This window comes from Carassius auratus, chromosome 1 (assembly GCF_003368295.1).
Source record: "Carassius auratus strain Wakin chromosome 1, ASM336829v1, whole genome shotgun sequence".
Lineage (NCBI taxonomy): Eukaryota > Metazoa > Chordata > Actinopteri > Cypriniformes > Cyprinidae > Carassius > Carassius auratus.
In genome coordinates this window covers 23,027,476-23,042,290 of record NC_039243.1, presented here as the reverse complement: position 1 = coordinate 23,042,290, position 14,815 = coordinate 23,027,476, and the positions used below count along the sequence as shown (strand labels likewise).

At 35.0% G+C, this 14,815-nt stretch overlaps 1 long non-coding RNA gene across 2 annotated transcripts; it reads left to right on the top strand.

Annotated features, from left to right (window-relative positions):
- The first annotated feature begins 204 nt into the window (after positions 1-204).
- On the top strand, positions 205-2,506 carry LOC113053323 (uncharacterized). 2 transcript variants are annotated; one of them, XR_003277305.1, is made up of 5 exons: positions 205-242; positions 1,191-1,299; positions 1,445-1,712; positions 2,010-2,247; positions 2,315-2,506. It is a non-coding gene; the product is annotated as an uncharacterized LOC113053323 (long non-coding RNA). The 2 variants fall into 2 exon arrangements; XR_003277239.1 differs by lacking the exon at positions 205-242 and having other exon boundaries at positions 1,005-1,299.
- The last annotated feature ends 12,309 nt before the right edge of the window (positions 2,507-14,815 follow it).

The window sequence follows — 14,815 nt, the reverse complement described above, 5'->3', positions numbered from 1 at the left end:
TTTATGTTAATAACCTTCCTTATAGTCCTTCCTTTCAAATATTTTGTTCACAGATCATTTCTAACACACTGTCTAAACATGTATGTATTAAAACAACAACAACAACTTGTTACTTTTTCTTTATTCCAGCTGAAAAGGAAGACCATGGGCCTGTCAAACCTTGTTTGTGGAGAGGGATGAATTTCACCATCTTGTGTGTTTACGGAGAAGACCAAAAGCTGCTAAGGCAGATATTTCCAGAGGTACGTCTGTGTTGATCTGAGCACCTCGACAGAACTTTACTGCAGTTACATTTTGCACCGAATTTTATGTTTTTTACTTTTTTAAATACCTCACGAACCCATCAGTACAAACCCTGTGCTATGTCAAAGTATTAATAATTCAAACAATTCCAGCAAATTCATATGATATTGTACAAGCGTACTCTCCAGCTTTTCCTCCTGCTGTCATTGACCATCGCCTCAGCTCTCATGCAGACTGTGTCCATTTTAAGTAGTCAGAGCGTTATATACTAAAGTTTATATTGAGTCCACTGTATTCTTTATTAGCACCGTCTTAACCCGTTCTAACAGTACATGATATCTGTCCGCACCTCACAGTCTGCCTTTATTTCCATGTTGATTTTAATTGAACACGTCTGTTTAAAAGCAAGTCAGGAAATGCTGTGTAACTTGTCATGTGACACATCAGATCTTCAGTTAATTTGGCCAAATTAGATCATTTAAGGCTGTTCACACCAAGAATAGTAATTACAATAACTATTTTAGCATCCACACCAACATCAACCAATGATAAAGTTATGTTTATTATTATACACACTGCAGCGACGTTGATGTCTGCCACTTTAAATGATCAAGCTTTTGAAATGTGCATTTTGATTGGCTGTTTAATGTTCATCAGCTGGAAAATATATTCCACTGATGTTGTTCCTCTGTGTCATTAAATGTTAAATAGTTGCAGTATGGACTCATCCTTGGTATGAAGAGGTCTTTAAAACTGCTTACAACAATCCTGCTGCATGTTATAGTGTAGAAAATAATTGAGAATAATATAGCTTGAAGATACAGCTTTCTTCCCTCTCATTTTGTTAAACTCAAACGCAAGATTCTGCCTTTCTTTGCTTGTTTCTCTTCATCTTAGTCCTTTACTCTCTCCACTCACTCACACATTCTCTCTTGCTCTGTTGTAAGGTACAAACAGAGCGGATGGTTGCATGATGGCCTCTTTCAGGTTTGTCAACTGAACGTCTACTAGTGTGGCTCAGCAAGTTCTTGTCATGATCAGCCCTCTCCAAGAAAGGTTTGTAGAAAATTGTAATCAATATTCATTTAATCCTCTAACCTGAATCTTTTGGTGAATTTACTTAATTATATCTGTCTTAATTCATATGTAATAAGCAATAGTAATTAAACATGGGGTTAATAGACATATTTTTGTTTTACAGCTGAAGAGCAAAAACACAAAGAACATCAGTCCTGTTGGGGATGAGGAATGAACATGGCTCTATTGTGCCCAAACAGAAAAGAGTGAAAAGGTGCTCATCCCCATTGATGTGTCTGTATTCAAGCAATGCATTAGTACAGCATATGATGTTGATCTCTATTCAAGTCAGCAATTATCATTTTTCACATATACATCTTTTTATAAGTCCTAGAATGAACAAATCATCAGTGCATCATTTCTGGAATTTGGGCAGAAAATGACTGAATATGGTGAGTACTGACACCTGCACCTGTATTCACCAAAACTATTTTTCTTATGGACTTACAGTTTTTGAAGGAGGATGAAGTCAGTTGATGGAGAAATGAAGAACGAGATGTGTTGTATATGAAGACTTCAGATGCAAAAGCCTTTAAGTTCTGTATGAAATGTTCTTCTAAGAAGAATTTTAGAAGAAAACTTCAGGTGGAACTTAGATGCCTTTGCATCTGAAGTCTTCATATGTACTATGAGTTTTCAATACCTTACTGATTTGTTATGACTGTTTTTATTATTTTCTACTTGTACAGAAAGACTGCAGTAGAAGGAAAGCTGGTACTGAGAACATTTGTCTTCACTCCAGACTAAAGAGAAGCGGGTCTGAGGCCAGAGATGGAGGAGTCAGTGGTCACCAAATGAAGCGCTGCAGCCTGAAACTGTGAAGACTGGATTCCCAAACAGCTGTGTGACCGCACAGATGTTACGGCCATAAAAGAAACTTCACAACTGAGAGCCCATACCTCCAACAACCTTCAACAGGAATCAATGGTATGTCCATTACAACAATTCTAAATAATAATAATATATAATTGACACAATGATTTTGTCTCTCCAGGACATCTACGCAAGGTTTTTCTTTTGTTGAGGACCGTCAGAGACTTCAGCCACACGAGCCATGGATTGCTCTCAACATCACCATCAGACAGACATTATCACAGAACCAGCACCAGCAGACTGCAAGACAAGTTCCTTCAACAGGCAATCAGACTGAACTGAACTCGTACCAGTAACACCACACACACACACACACACAAACACACACACACACACTCACACACCAGCAGCCTCATACTGTGTGCACTGCACTCTATCAGCTACACTGACTGGACTCTGACTCACTATTATTCTGCAACCTGATATTCTGTTTGCACTAATTCATACTGTACTGAAAGTGAAAGTGACGTGACATACAGTCAAGTATGGTGACCCATACTCAGAATTTGTGCTCTGCATTTAACCCATCCGAAGTGCACACACACAGAGCAGTGAACACACACACACTGTGAACACACACCCGGAGCAGTGGGCAGAGGTATATCTACAGTATACAGTGATTGTTGTTAATTGTTTTCATTTTGTTCTCTCTGTATAGTATAGTATTGCACTATATTTTCTACCTGTATTGAGCTCTTATGTATACGGTTTATATTTTTGATACTGTATATGTGTTGCAAATATATTCAGTACTTGTCATGCTGCAGTTTGCACAAAAGCATTTTACCACCTGTATACTTGCATTCATGGTATTGTGATAATAAAATGATTTGATTTGAATTGGTCACATGACTTGTTCATCAGTTGTACTGTTGTGCTGGATAACAATTGCAAATTGTTTATGACACTGAAGAAGATCATGATAGAGACATGGATTTGAAGAAAACCAGGAGAGCTCTGATGATGAGAAGGAAACTGGATGTGATTCTTTGGTGCTCAAGACATTTCACCATGCCTTCATCTGGGTTTCTTCATCTGATTAAAATAAAATGGTTTTAATATAACCCATTTTTATTTCACTTGAATATAATTTGTCTTAATATGCTTCTTTATCTGTCTTTATGCTGCATCCTAGTAAAATATTGCGTATGGTGTTGGATAATCAAGTTTGGTGAATATTCTGTACTAGAGATGGTTTTTTGGTAGATACACCATTTAATTTTGTAAACAACACATATAATCACCATGGTTGTTTTGATGAAGACATGAACATTTAGTAATATTAATGAAATTCAGGTAGATGAAGAGCTGGCAGAAAGCTGCATTAGAAGAGACTGCATGGACTTCATGCACAACTGAAGGTGATGAATCAAGGAAAGATCAACATGAATCCTGTTCTGTATTATAATGAAGATGTTCATGCACATTACTGATGTCTAGCTCCTGAGCAGGACAAAGATGAGACATTCTTTACAGAGATTTATGAATTAGGTATTTTATATTATGATTCTTTAAATTGCATGAATTGTATGGAACCATAAACTGCACACTGTCACACATTGTCTTACTGAATGACACATTGGTCTTGTCTGATGAAATGTCAGAATATGTATTTGTTGTCTTTGTTTACTATTAGCACTGTATTATTGCTCTTGATCTTATGAAATAAATTGAGCTCTTTCCAAATGGGCACTTATGTTGATTTTCTGGTGTCTTAATTCTAAGATAACTATGACTTCCAACTTACATAATGGTATGCTTTTGAAAAGACAACCTACAAAATGTGTCTCAACAGTTTGTTGCCAATGATGAGAATAGAGCTGTGCATTTTTTTCCTGCCCTTCCATCCCCAGGGGCCCAGTAGAGTCCCCTTGAAGAGCAAAACAATTAACATTCCAAATGGCTGTAAATCAAAATCTGATTATAGTTTCAAAAAGAAAATTGGTAGGACAACTCATTATGCTATGTTTACTAAATAATGTTTGGCACAGCTTTCAAACATTCATAGAAAAGTGCTATACATGTGTTTATAAAAGTACTCTTAGTAAAATAAAAAATGTCAGCCTGCCTCTCACATATGTCATATAACTTTGCACAATAAACATGCTTAGATATCCCTTTGTTTAAAAAAAGAAGTATTTTTCACAATTTCATTATTAAACATTTTAAACTACATTGCCCATAAGCCTTAGCCATTCTATCGATGGAAAGTGAAAGTCATGGCGCTGTTTGTTGTAGTTCAATTAAGTTATGTTCAGGTTTAAGGTTAGGATCTCGGTAAAGAGGTAATTTCACAAAATATAGCAATGCACCATTGTTAACTGAAGGTACTATTGACGTAATAATTACAGCAAAATTTACTTTGCAACATTAAACGTTTTTTAATTTGGGCTAAAAGAAAGTCCAATCACAGCGAGTCCTCGAGTGCCAAGTGGATTTCAAAGCCAATGAAAATCCAGTTGAGCAGAAGCGACACCCTTACTTGTCCATATACGGCCATTCATGACAGGCTTTTCCGGGTTCTTGTGGTGAATTTATTTTCACCCACTAAATATAAAACTAAAATGACGGATTTGCATTGTGGGGTAAACCTGATTCAGCAATAGATTTGTTGATTACAGTTATTTATTTTCAAACAAGGGCCTCATATTTGCGATTATACACATTCTTTACCCTAATATTAATGTACAATATTTAAGCTCAACATTTTTGCATATACTGTATGAAAAAATAATATTATATTTATATATTTATAGTGTATTAAATGTATACATTTAATCACTTGTGTGTTTTTTGGAGATGTATTTACAATCTTGCAATTTTTAGCTCTACCAGTTAAACTACAGAAAAAAAGGAAAATAATAATAAAAATAAATAAATAAATACAATTTAAAAAACACAGGCATAAATTTTTTTTAGTAATTTCCATATCAGTGTTTATTGATATGTCAAACTTTTCAGACAAACAATGCAAATAACACCATTCTTTCTCTCTAGTTTGTCACTATGAAGAAATAAAAACAAAAAAGCAGTTATTATAAAAAAAATAATATATTATTGTGAAATATAACAACTTTTAAAAATTACTGATTGATAAAGTAACTAATAGGTACAGACAGAATTATGTAATAGAAAATCCCTTTAAAACTAAATTGGCTAATATAAAAATATATATATAAAATAAAAAAAATGAATAAATAAATAAAAATTGTCAATTTGTTTGCAGAGAAGTTTATAAAATGCCAAATAATATTTTTACAAACCAGGAGTTGCAAGGCACCAGCTGAAATCATATTATTTTCTTTCATTTAAAAGTGATTAACTAATTAGAAAAATATTGTTAAGACTAATATTTCACATGATTACCTCTTAATCTCCTGTAATCACTGATCGCTTCTGTTGTGAACATATGCAAGACAAACTAAAACGGTTATTAATAATTATATTTTATAAATCATTTTCAGCTGGAAAATGCATTTCTATCATTAAATGACCTTAAAGGTCACACACACACACACACACACACATATATATATATATATATGGCATATAGAATACAGTAGGTGGGATGGTGATAGTGACAGGAGTGTTCACAGTAGAGATGGGAGTGTTGACTAGAGGAGAAATAATACAAGTAGACATGCTAACGACTGAGAGCAGATGTGCCACACAAGAGAGAGTGATGTGGATGCTTTTGGAAGGGCTGCTATTGTGGAGAGCTGATGGAGAAGGACTCAGTAATCTGTCAGAAATCCTGCAAGACAGGAAAAAATTGAATTTATAACATGATGAATAATTAAAACATTGACAACAAATGAAAGTGACGTGACATACAGCCAAGTATGGTGACCCATACTTAGAATTCTTGTTCTGCATTTAACCCATCCAAAGTGCACACACACAGCAGTGAACACACACACACGGAGCAGTGGGGATCATTTATGTTACGGTGCCCGGTGAGCAGTTGGGGGCAAGTCGTATTGCCGGGCCGAGACTCAAACCCACAACTTTATGGTTAAGAGTCAAACTTTCTAACCACTAAGCCACGACTTCCCCCTAGCAACGGGCTAGTGGTTAAAGACAACATAACTGCAGCCTGTATAATAATAAACAGAACTTTATAATTTGTTGGTAGCGATGCTAAAATAGTCATTATAGTTATTGTTCTTGTTGTAAACACCTTTAAATTATCTAATTTGGTCAAATAAATTAAAGACCTGGGGCCGGTTGCATAAACTGCTTAAACTAATCTTTAAAAAAGTTAGCCATATAATTTGATTCACTCTAGACTTGTCATAATTGTTTAAAGTCAGTTACAAAAACATAGATTGGTCCAATTTTACTAAGAAATATGATTATCTCTTGGTTAACTGCTAGTTGGTCACAGTCTTAACATAATAGCTATGTTTACGCAACCGGCCCCTTTTGTGTCACATGACAAGTTACACAGCATTTCCTGACACAGTCTGCATGAGAGCTGAGGCGATGGTCAATGACAGCAGGAGGAAAAGCTGGAGAGTACGCTTGTACAATATCATATGAATTTGCTGGAATTGTTTGAATTATTAATACTTTGACATAGCACAGGGTTTGTACTGATGGGGTCGTGAGGTATTTAAAAAAGTAAAAAACATAAAATTCGGTGCAAAATGTAACTGCAGTAAAGTTCTGTCGAGGTGCTCAGATCAACACAGACGTACCTCTGGAAATATCTGCCTTAGCAGCTTTTGGTCTTCTCCGTAAACACCCAAGATGGTCAAATTCATCCCTCTCCACAAACAAGGTTTGACAGGCCCATGGTCTTCCTTTTCAGCTGGAATAAAGAAAAAGTAACAAGTTGTTGTTGTTGTTTTAATACATACATGTTTAGACAGTGTGTTAGAAATGATCTGTGAACAAAATATTTGAAAGGAAGGACTATAAGGAAGGTTATTAACATAAAGTAAGGATAAATTAATTAAAGTAAATCAGTTATAACTACATATCTTCAACATTACCTGTGTCGAACCTTTGAAGGACTTCATCTTCACTGGAAACTTCTTCAAGTTGAGCTTCGAGTACAAGTTCCCTGTTAATACAAGAACTGATCAAAATCTGATTCTGAGCTGTGAAAATATGCCATGATGAACAAGAGAAAGAAAGAAAAATATGTGTGACTTATTTATGAATTACAGTTCAGAAAAATAGGAAAGGAAAATGAGAGAGAGAGAGAGAGAGAGAGAGTGAGAGAGAAAGAGAGAGAGAGAGAGAGAGAGAGAGAGAGAGAGAGAGAGCATCATAAAGAGCTGCTGGACACTGAATGTTGTTGTAGGAGCTGGAGATGTATGTGATATAAAGAAACTGCAAAACTGATTTTTAACTACAAATACCACAGTAAAACAGTTATCATGGTAAAAAAAAAAATATGGTAAGTGTTGTGGTCACTGGTCATTTCAGATTCGTTGCGATTGCCACACATTCGTTCACTGGCATTCACAACATATTTGTAAAGAAAACGTCAAACTGCACTTACTTTGACATTAATTGCAGACAATCAGAACAGTACCTTAAAAAATAAACCATAAAATAAAATTGTTTACAAACCTGGACAACAACGCATGGTAAGATGTTGGGTCACGCCTCCTTTTTTTGGGTGGTAACGATGGTAACGACAGTCAAAGGTCATTTGATGACGACACACCCGACAAACGAGAATGTCGTAATACGGCCGCTAGAGGGCGCTTGATTTTAAAACGTAATAATAGGTCGTAATATGCTGCTTGCACAAACGACCTATGTGGTCGTTTTTAAGAGGAGGACAGTCTCTAAATGTTCTATTCATACTTGTTTATTGCTTTGAAAGAACACTTCCAGAATGCCATATTCTGAGATATTTTCCTTTTTAGCCAAGCAATTAATTACATTATTTTAATGTTATTAAAATAAATTACTTTCCTCCCACACTCTGCCTATATAACCAATCTAGGAATATTTACGCAATGAAATGTAACATTGGTGTGCTAAGGCATAGATTTTTGGATTTTGGGCATGGATTTTTTCCATCGAAAACATTGAAACACCTCATAATCTCAGTCCTTATGACTCAGTTTACACATTAATAGACTCACTCATCATTTCTGTAAAGCATCACAGGGTGGAGAGACAGGAAGTAAAATATTGAGTGTTGTGAGTGCTGTGTCAGCAGACAGGCTCATAAACAGCTCTTAAAAATTGAGCATTTTCTAGGCTGTTAACCTCGTACACATTCAGGCAGGTTGGTTTTTCCCTAAAGCTCAAGAAGCAAATGATGCGATGGGTCAGTATTTTTAAAGCAGAGATAGGAAAATATGAAATGAGTGATACAGTGATTCTACCAAAGTTTGTGAACACAGGATTGATCTGGATTAGTGATCTCAACACAAATAAGAGATAGATACTAAAAGTCCAAGATAATCCAACATAGTCAAGGGCTCAATATTGGATAGATTATATTCTGTTTTAACTAACATAGCACTTGTAATGTTGATGTCTATTTTGTAGGATTGCTACATAAACATTATTGGGTGGATTGTGCATGCTTACAGATTGTTTTATTTTACTCTGTTTACGAGAGTCATATCGATCCAAGAACAGTTTAAGATAGCAGCTTTCATTGTACAAAGCCCACCCGCTGAGCTGTCAAACAACCAATCACAGTTCGTATCAGTCATCGTCAGGACTCGAGGCGTAGAAATGTCGCCACAATAACAGACCGGTGTGTAAAACTCTCAGACATATTTTAAAGATTTTATACCACAGACTTTAAATATTTCACATACTTTTAAAAATCCAGCATTTAGTTGATCCTGATAAGCGCTCGTCGTCACAGTTATAAACACGGTGGCTTTCTTCTCTCTTGAGGGGGTTTGCTGTCACAGCATTTTTGTTTCCAGGCTGAACATTAAAGAACATACACGTCTCGCGGAAATCTTGTACAATTTAACCAATCCGATGACGACTTCGACACTCCTGAAGTGTTTCCACTATTTTATCCCATATGCATCAGACGTTTATCCAATGGTCCGTGGGTGTGACGTCTGAGGCTGAGACTATGAGCTAATATAATTAAAATTTTATATAAAATTTAATGTAAACCGCTTGTCAGAATTCTTCCATTTTGTATTACTATATCTTCCTTCTTAAGCAAAATGGTTAATGGATGGATGGATATAATTCTTCTATTTTTTCTTTTTTATTCTAAATCTTAAACTTATTGTATAAATAAATATAAAATTTGGTCTCACATTTTTAAGACCTATTATTATTCACACAAATAAATTCTGTACAATGTATTTGGAATAAACAATATATCTGTTGGGGATGCAACTGGCCTTTTCAGTTTTCCTTTTAATTCCCATATGAGAAATGTGGTGTTGACGTGTCAGGTCTGTTAGTGTGATACGTTTTCAAACCAGCTTATTCCATCGGAGGCTCTCGGGTCCCGAGGCAGTCACCACTAACACAATCATTCAGGTTTAAGACGGACTTTGTTCGATTTCCTTTATTTCACATGAAAAGATCAAGTCAGAGCATGAGCAACAGATGCATTTATGTGCAGAGTGTGAATTGCACTTAATAAACTTTACTATATATCATCAAATTCAACTTTGTTCTTTTGTCCTTCTCATTTATTTGTTTTCTGATTAATTAACCTTCATTTTTTTACTACGAAGCAGCAGGCCTTCTAGAGTAATTGTTTTGCTTGTGCATTAAAGCAGTAGATTAGATTTGATATGTAAAAATGCCGTTTATGCTGGTGGAATTTATGAACAGATTGGACCCCTTCTGAGAGTATGAGCTAATCAAGTTGGACACTTGTAGTCACCCATGAGCTTAAGGGATGTGAGGTGTGTTATTTAAGTATTCTTCTCGCAGGCAGGTCTGGTAACAGCAGTCATTCCTCTTGAGCTCTCCATTATGTTCAGCTGTCAGTACACACTGTTTTCAGAGTCACACACTGAATTAGAGAGCTGCCAGATTCATTTGTAAAGATGTGTGAACTATCATTCTAAGATTTTTTTTTTACAAATATTTATATTTTCAACCATGGCTTGCAGAATTAATTTGAATTAGTTAAGCTACATTTAAGACTCCTACACTACAAGCAAAGTAGCTAATTAACACTCAAGCTTTGCTCCTAAAATGGTAAAATCTATTTAAATATTATCAGATTATACTTTTTTATATATATATATACAATCAGAGAGTTATTATTCTGAGAGAAAACAATCTCAGTTAAGGTGTTAGCAATAAATTGGATGGACAAAAGCGCTACTAATAATAAACTAATAAAATGAGAAAAATAATAAACTAATACAATGAGAAAACACTGATGTATCACAACAATTAATTGTGAATTTCACTTAAAAAGAGAAAGGCTCAAGTTTATGTATGGACTGTTTACTTGAACTACTTTACTTGCATAAACCAAGCATATGTAATTCCATTCCACTTTAATAATCATAAATGATCTTAAAATGTCAGTTTTTTCCTCATATAGATGCGTGTTCATTAACCTAATCACTAAATCATTTTCATAATCAACTTCAGATTAATTGCTTGAATATGAAGCATGTTTTTTAAATTAAGTTTCAGATTCCCATTTAACCTCTAAGTTCTAGAATTTACTGTCCATTTAGTTTATAGGCTCAGTGTACAGTTGAAATATTTCTGTACAGTGGTCAGCATATTTTGATTTAACTGAGGAAAACTGTTATTCTGCCAGCCCTTGCTTAACCCATTATGCTTTTTTAATCAAATCATTCATTCTAATTCATGTCCTTAACAAATGCAAATGCAAAGGTTGAAGGAAAAGGGAAAAATAAAGAACAGCCCTCATTAATACAAGGCTGTTTGGTGCATTCATCTGTTTGTAGACTTATTTATGTGCATTTTTTTTTAGATGTTTAAATATATCTGTCTCCGCACAAATTAGATTAGTTTCTATATACACTTGTATGAAATCTTAGTTGTAGATTGCTTTCTAATGGGCATAAGGATCAAACTAATTTTATCTCATTTGTAAAGCTGATTTGAAATTAGTTTTACATTTCTTTCATCCCTTACACTCTTTTTCCACCTTAAATACAAAGGATATTTTCTACATTTTCTCCATGAGTGTAATTTCAAAATAGTTTATTTTTGTACGCCTAACTTTTTCCTACTAAAATCTTGTAAAGGCAGTGTTTGAATTTTAATTGCACTCTGTTTGCCTGTTTGTCTTTGGTTTTAGAATGATCTATATTCATTTCAACTGAGAGAAACAAAAAGATGTCACGTTTGCAATTTGTAGTAAATAGTCTAATGAAAGCGTGCTAAGTGGTAGGTAGAGTTTTTGACATTAGCTGTAAGAGTAAATCAAACCATTCTTCTCATGTATTGAGTTCATGTGAATTTAAATTTTCTCTAAACTAAGCACTGTGCTTGTGAGCTTTGTATCTACGACTGTAATTCTCCTATTATCAGTCTTGTGGTAAGATTGCCACAAGTGGATTTGTAAGTGGATAATTTTGATTACTGTCCATGGTCTGAACATAGTTTCTTGGTATTAGCATTGCAAAAACATTTTGGCACTTTGCCTCTTTGTTTTGAATTGGCTTGTTCTTGTGAAGTGTTGTCCCTCTCCATTTATTGCAGCAACCAGGGAACAAATTTCCTGGGCACAGATTATGCCTCTTATATGCCTCAAAAATGAAAGGTGATTTCCTATTCTTAGTCACAATTTGTTCAGAATGGATCTTTAGCTGTAAAATTTGACCCTATTTCACAAGAGTTTTTCACCCCGATCCCTTTTCACAACACTTGGGCAACATTATGCTGACTAGATGGTAGTGAAAGATAAGTATGCACATCGGAGATGCTTTTAAGGACACTGTTTGCACAGCAATTGATGGAGCATTAAGATTCATGTTAACATTCATGTCAGAAAAAAAAACTGAACTCATTGCATTCGCTTTTTTTTCAGTCTCTGTGAAATGCATATCATTTTTTGATTTGTCCAGTTGATTTAATGAAATAAGCTGTAGTTAAATCTCCCCTTGCTCTTTCTGTCTCTCCTAGAGAGTTTCTCTCAGTGTGTTTACTGCTTATTTCAGGGTTGAGTGTTTACTTTGACACTTTGATCTCAGCGGCAGATTTTATTCTGACTGTCTTTATCAGTCTGAGGGTGGTGTTTTCTTTTCTGAGGTTGGTAGGTGTCCACACTGTTAGATACGTCCCACAGAGTACACCGAATCAGTGGATGTTATGCTTTTATGCTGTTAATAATACTGGTTGCTTTTTGTCTGGTTTGCTCCCAGGCAATCACAGCATTATCATGCACCACTAAAATGTTGTTCTGGTGACCTTCTCGCCTCAGTTTGGAAGATTCCATCACTTTTTGGGACATTATCTTGTGTTTGAATAATGCAGGAATGTGGCTTAAAAAATTCAATTATTTTAGAATCAATGCAATTATTTTAAACAACAATTTACACACACAAAAACTTGGAGTCAGTAAAATTGATTGATTGTTTTTGAAATAAAGACATTATTTTATTCAGCAAGGATGCATAAAATTGATCGAAAGAATATTTATTAAGAGATTGATAACTATGCAAAATATTTATTTTCGTATAAATGCTGTTCTGCTGATCTTTTTATTAATCTAAGAATCTGAAAAAGTCATCACTGTTTCCACAAAAATACCGAGCAGCACAAAAGTAGTACAAAATGATAATAAGAAATGTTTCTTGAGCACCAAATCAGCACATTAGAATGATTTCTGAAGGATGATGTGACACTGAAGGCTGGAGTTATGATGCTGAAAATTCAGCTTTGCATCACAGGAATGCATTATATTTTAAAATATAAATTCAAATAGAAAACAGTTGGTTTAAATTGTAATAATAATTTGCAATAATACTGTGTATTTGGTCAAATAAATGAAGGCGGTAGCACTTTATTTTACAGTCCTGTTTCTCATGTACATACTATGTACTTATTATAGTAATTACAATAACTATGTAATAACTAGGTACTAACCCTGAACATACCTCTAAACCTAACCCTACCCCATGTAGTTACCTTGTATTACCAGAACTTTCTTAGATAAATACACTGTAAGTACACTATAAGTACATGTTAGTACACGTACTGTAAAATAAAGTGCAACCATGAAGGGTTGGTGAGAATTTATTTTTAATGTACTGTAGTTCTCCTCTCATATTCCACAGAAGGCTAAAATCATCTGTTTTGAACAATATAAGAGTGGATACATGTTGACAGAATTTTAATTTTGTGGGTGAACAAATCCTCCAAAATGAGTTGGCACAAAAGCTTTGGGATGCACAAATTGTTTGCACAGTTCAAGTTGCTTGTTCAATGATTATCTCCTGTTCCAAAATTATCTCTACGCATCTTTTAATAACTGGAGAGCTCTGTGCATGGTTCCACAGCACAATATACATCTAAAAATTAGCACTTTTCTGTTTTACCTCCATAATGTCTAAAGAGAAGCACAATAATATCTGCTCAAACTCCTCATTTACATGCATCGGCCTTTGAGATCTGGCATAATGAATCCGTTCGCAAACCCGAACATGGCAAAGTGCTCCAGCGGCGGCTGTGGTCCAGGCAGAGACGAGCAGTGGGCTTAATTTCCTTCTGCCTGTTTTGAAGGTCATCCAGATGTCTGCCATGACCCGAGTGCTTGTCTTGGTTTTAAAATGCTGTTTAACTCAGGGAGTCTCTTGGCTGTTATGCTTGAGATAATGTCAGGCCTGACATTTTTCTTCAGATGGCCAACAGAGCTCTCTCTGAGTCGCATCCTGTTGAGAAAGATGATTCTGAATGAGCCATATCTTTTTTGACAGAGTCACTTCCACAGGACGACAATACGGCATGATTAATATTCCAAAAAGGAAAAGTAATCTTTAATGTTATTGTTTATGGTTAGATGATGAGACTGGTACAGTTTATGCCTCCGTGTGTGCCAACGTAAGCCAAACAGTGCTATCAATTTATCATGTGCCTGCAGGGAACACTTAAAAGTTTAGGAGAATGTGGCAACTTCTCCTTGGGGTTTTCATGTTTTCTATCCTTTATCAAGTTGTTAATTTATATTGTATGATTCCTTGATGTACTCCTCTGATAAATTAATCACGGATTGTTAAACTGAACTCAAGCAACTCTGAATATTCCCCCTCTGGTTCATACGTCTTTTGTTTTTCATCAGATGTTTCGGAGCTGAAAAGTTACTTTTAAATGAAGACATCAAAGATAACAGCTCATTATTAATGCGATATAAACCACATACACCCCTCATCTTGTGTGTTTGAGTACCATGGATACAAATAAATGGATTCATTTACTGAATTAATATTAGGGAGGGATAGAAAACTCAGATTAAAGCCATACATTAATGTCAGTAATATGAATATATTGTGTTTTCCAGCACCAAACTACACTTACATTCCAGAGAAAACTTTATGCTTTGAATATTACATTTTCTTTTATTCAATATTAATTTAAATGTATAACAGCAAAGCTACGCCAGAAAGCGTCATGTCCCAATTACATGCACAGTCAGCTTCAAGTACAGATTTACAGAAGATTTGCTGCAATA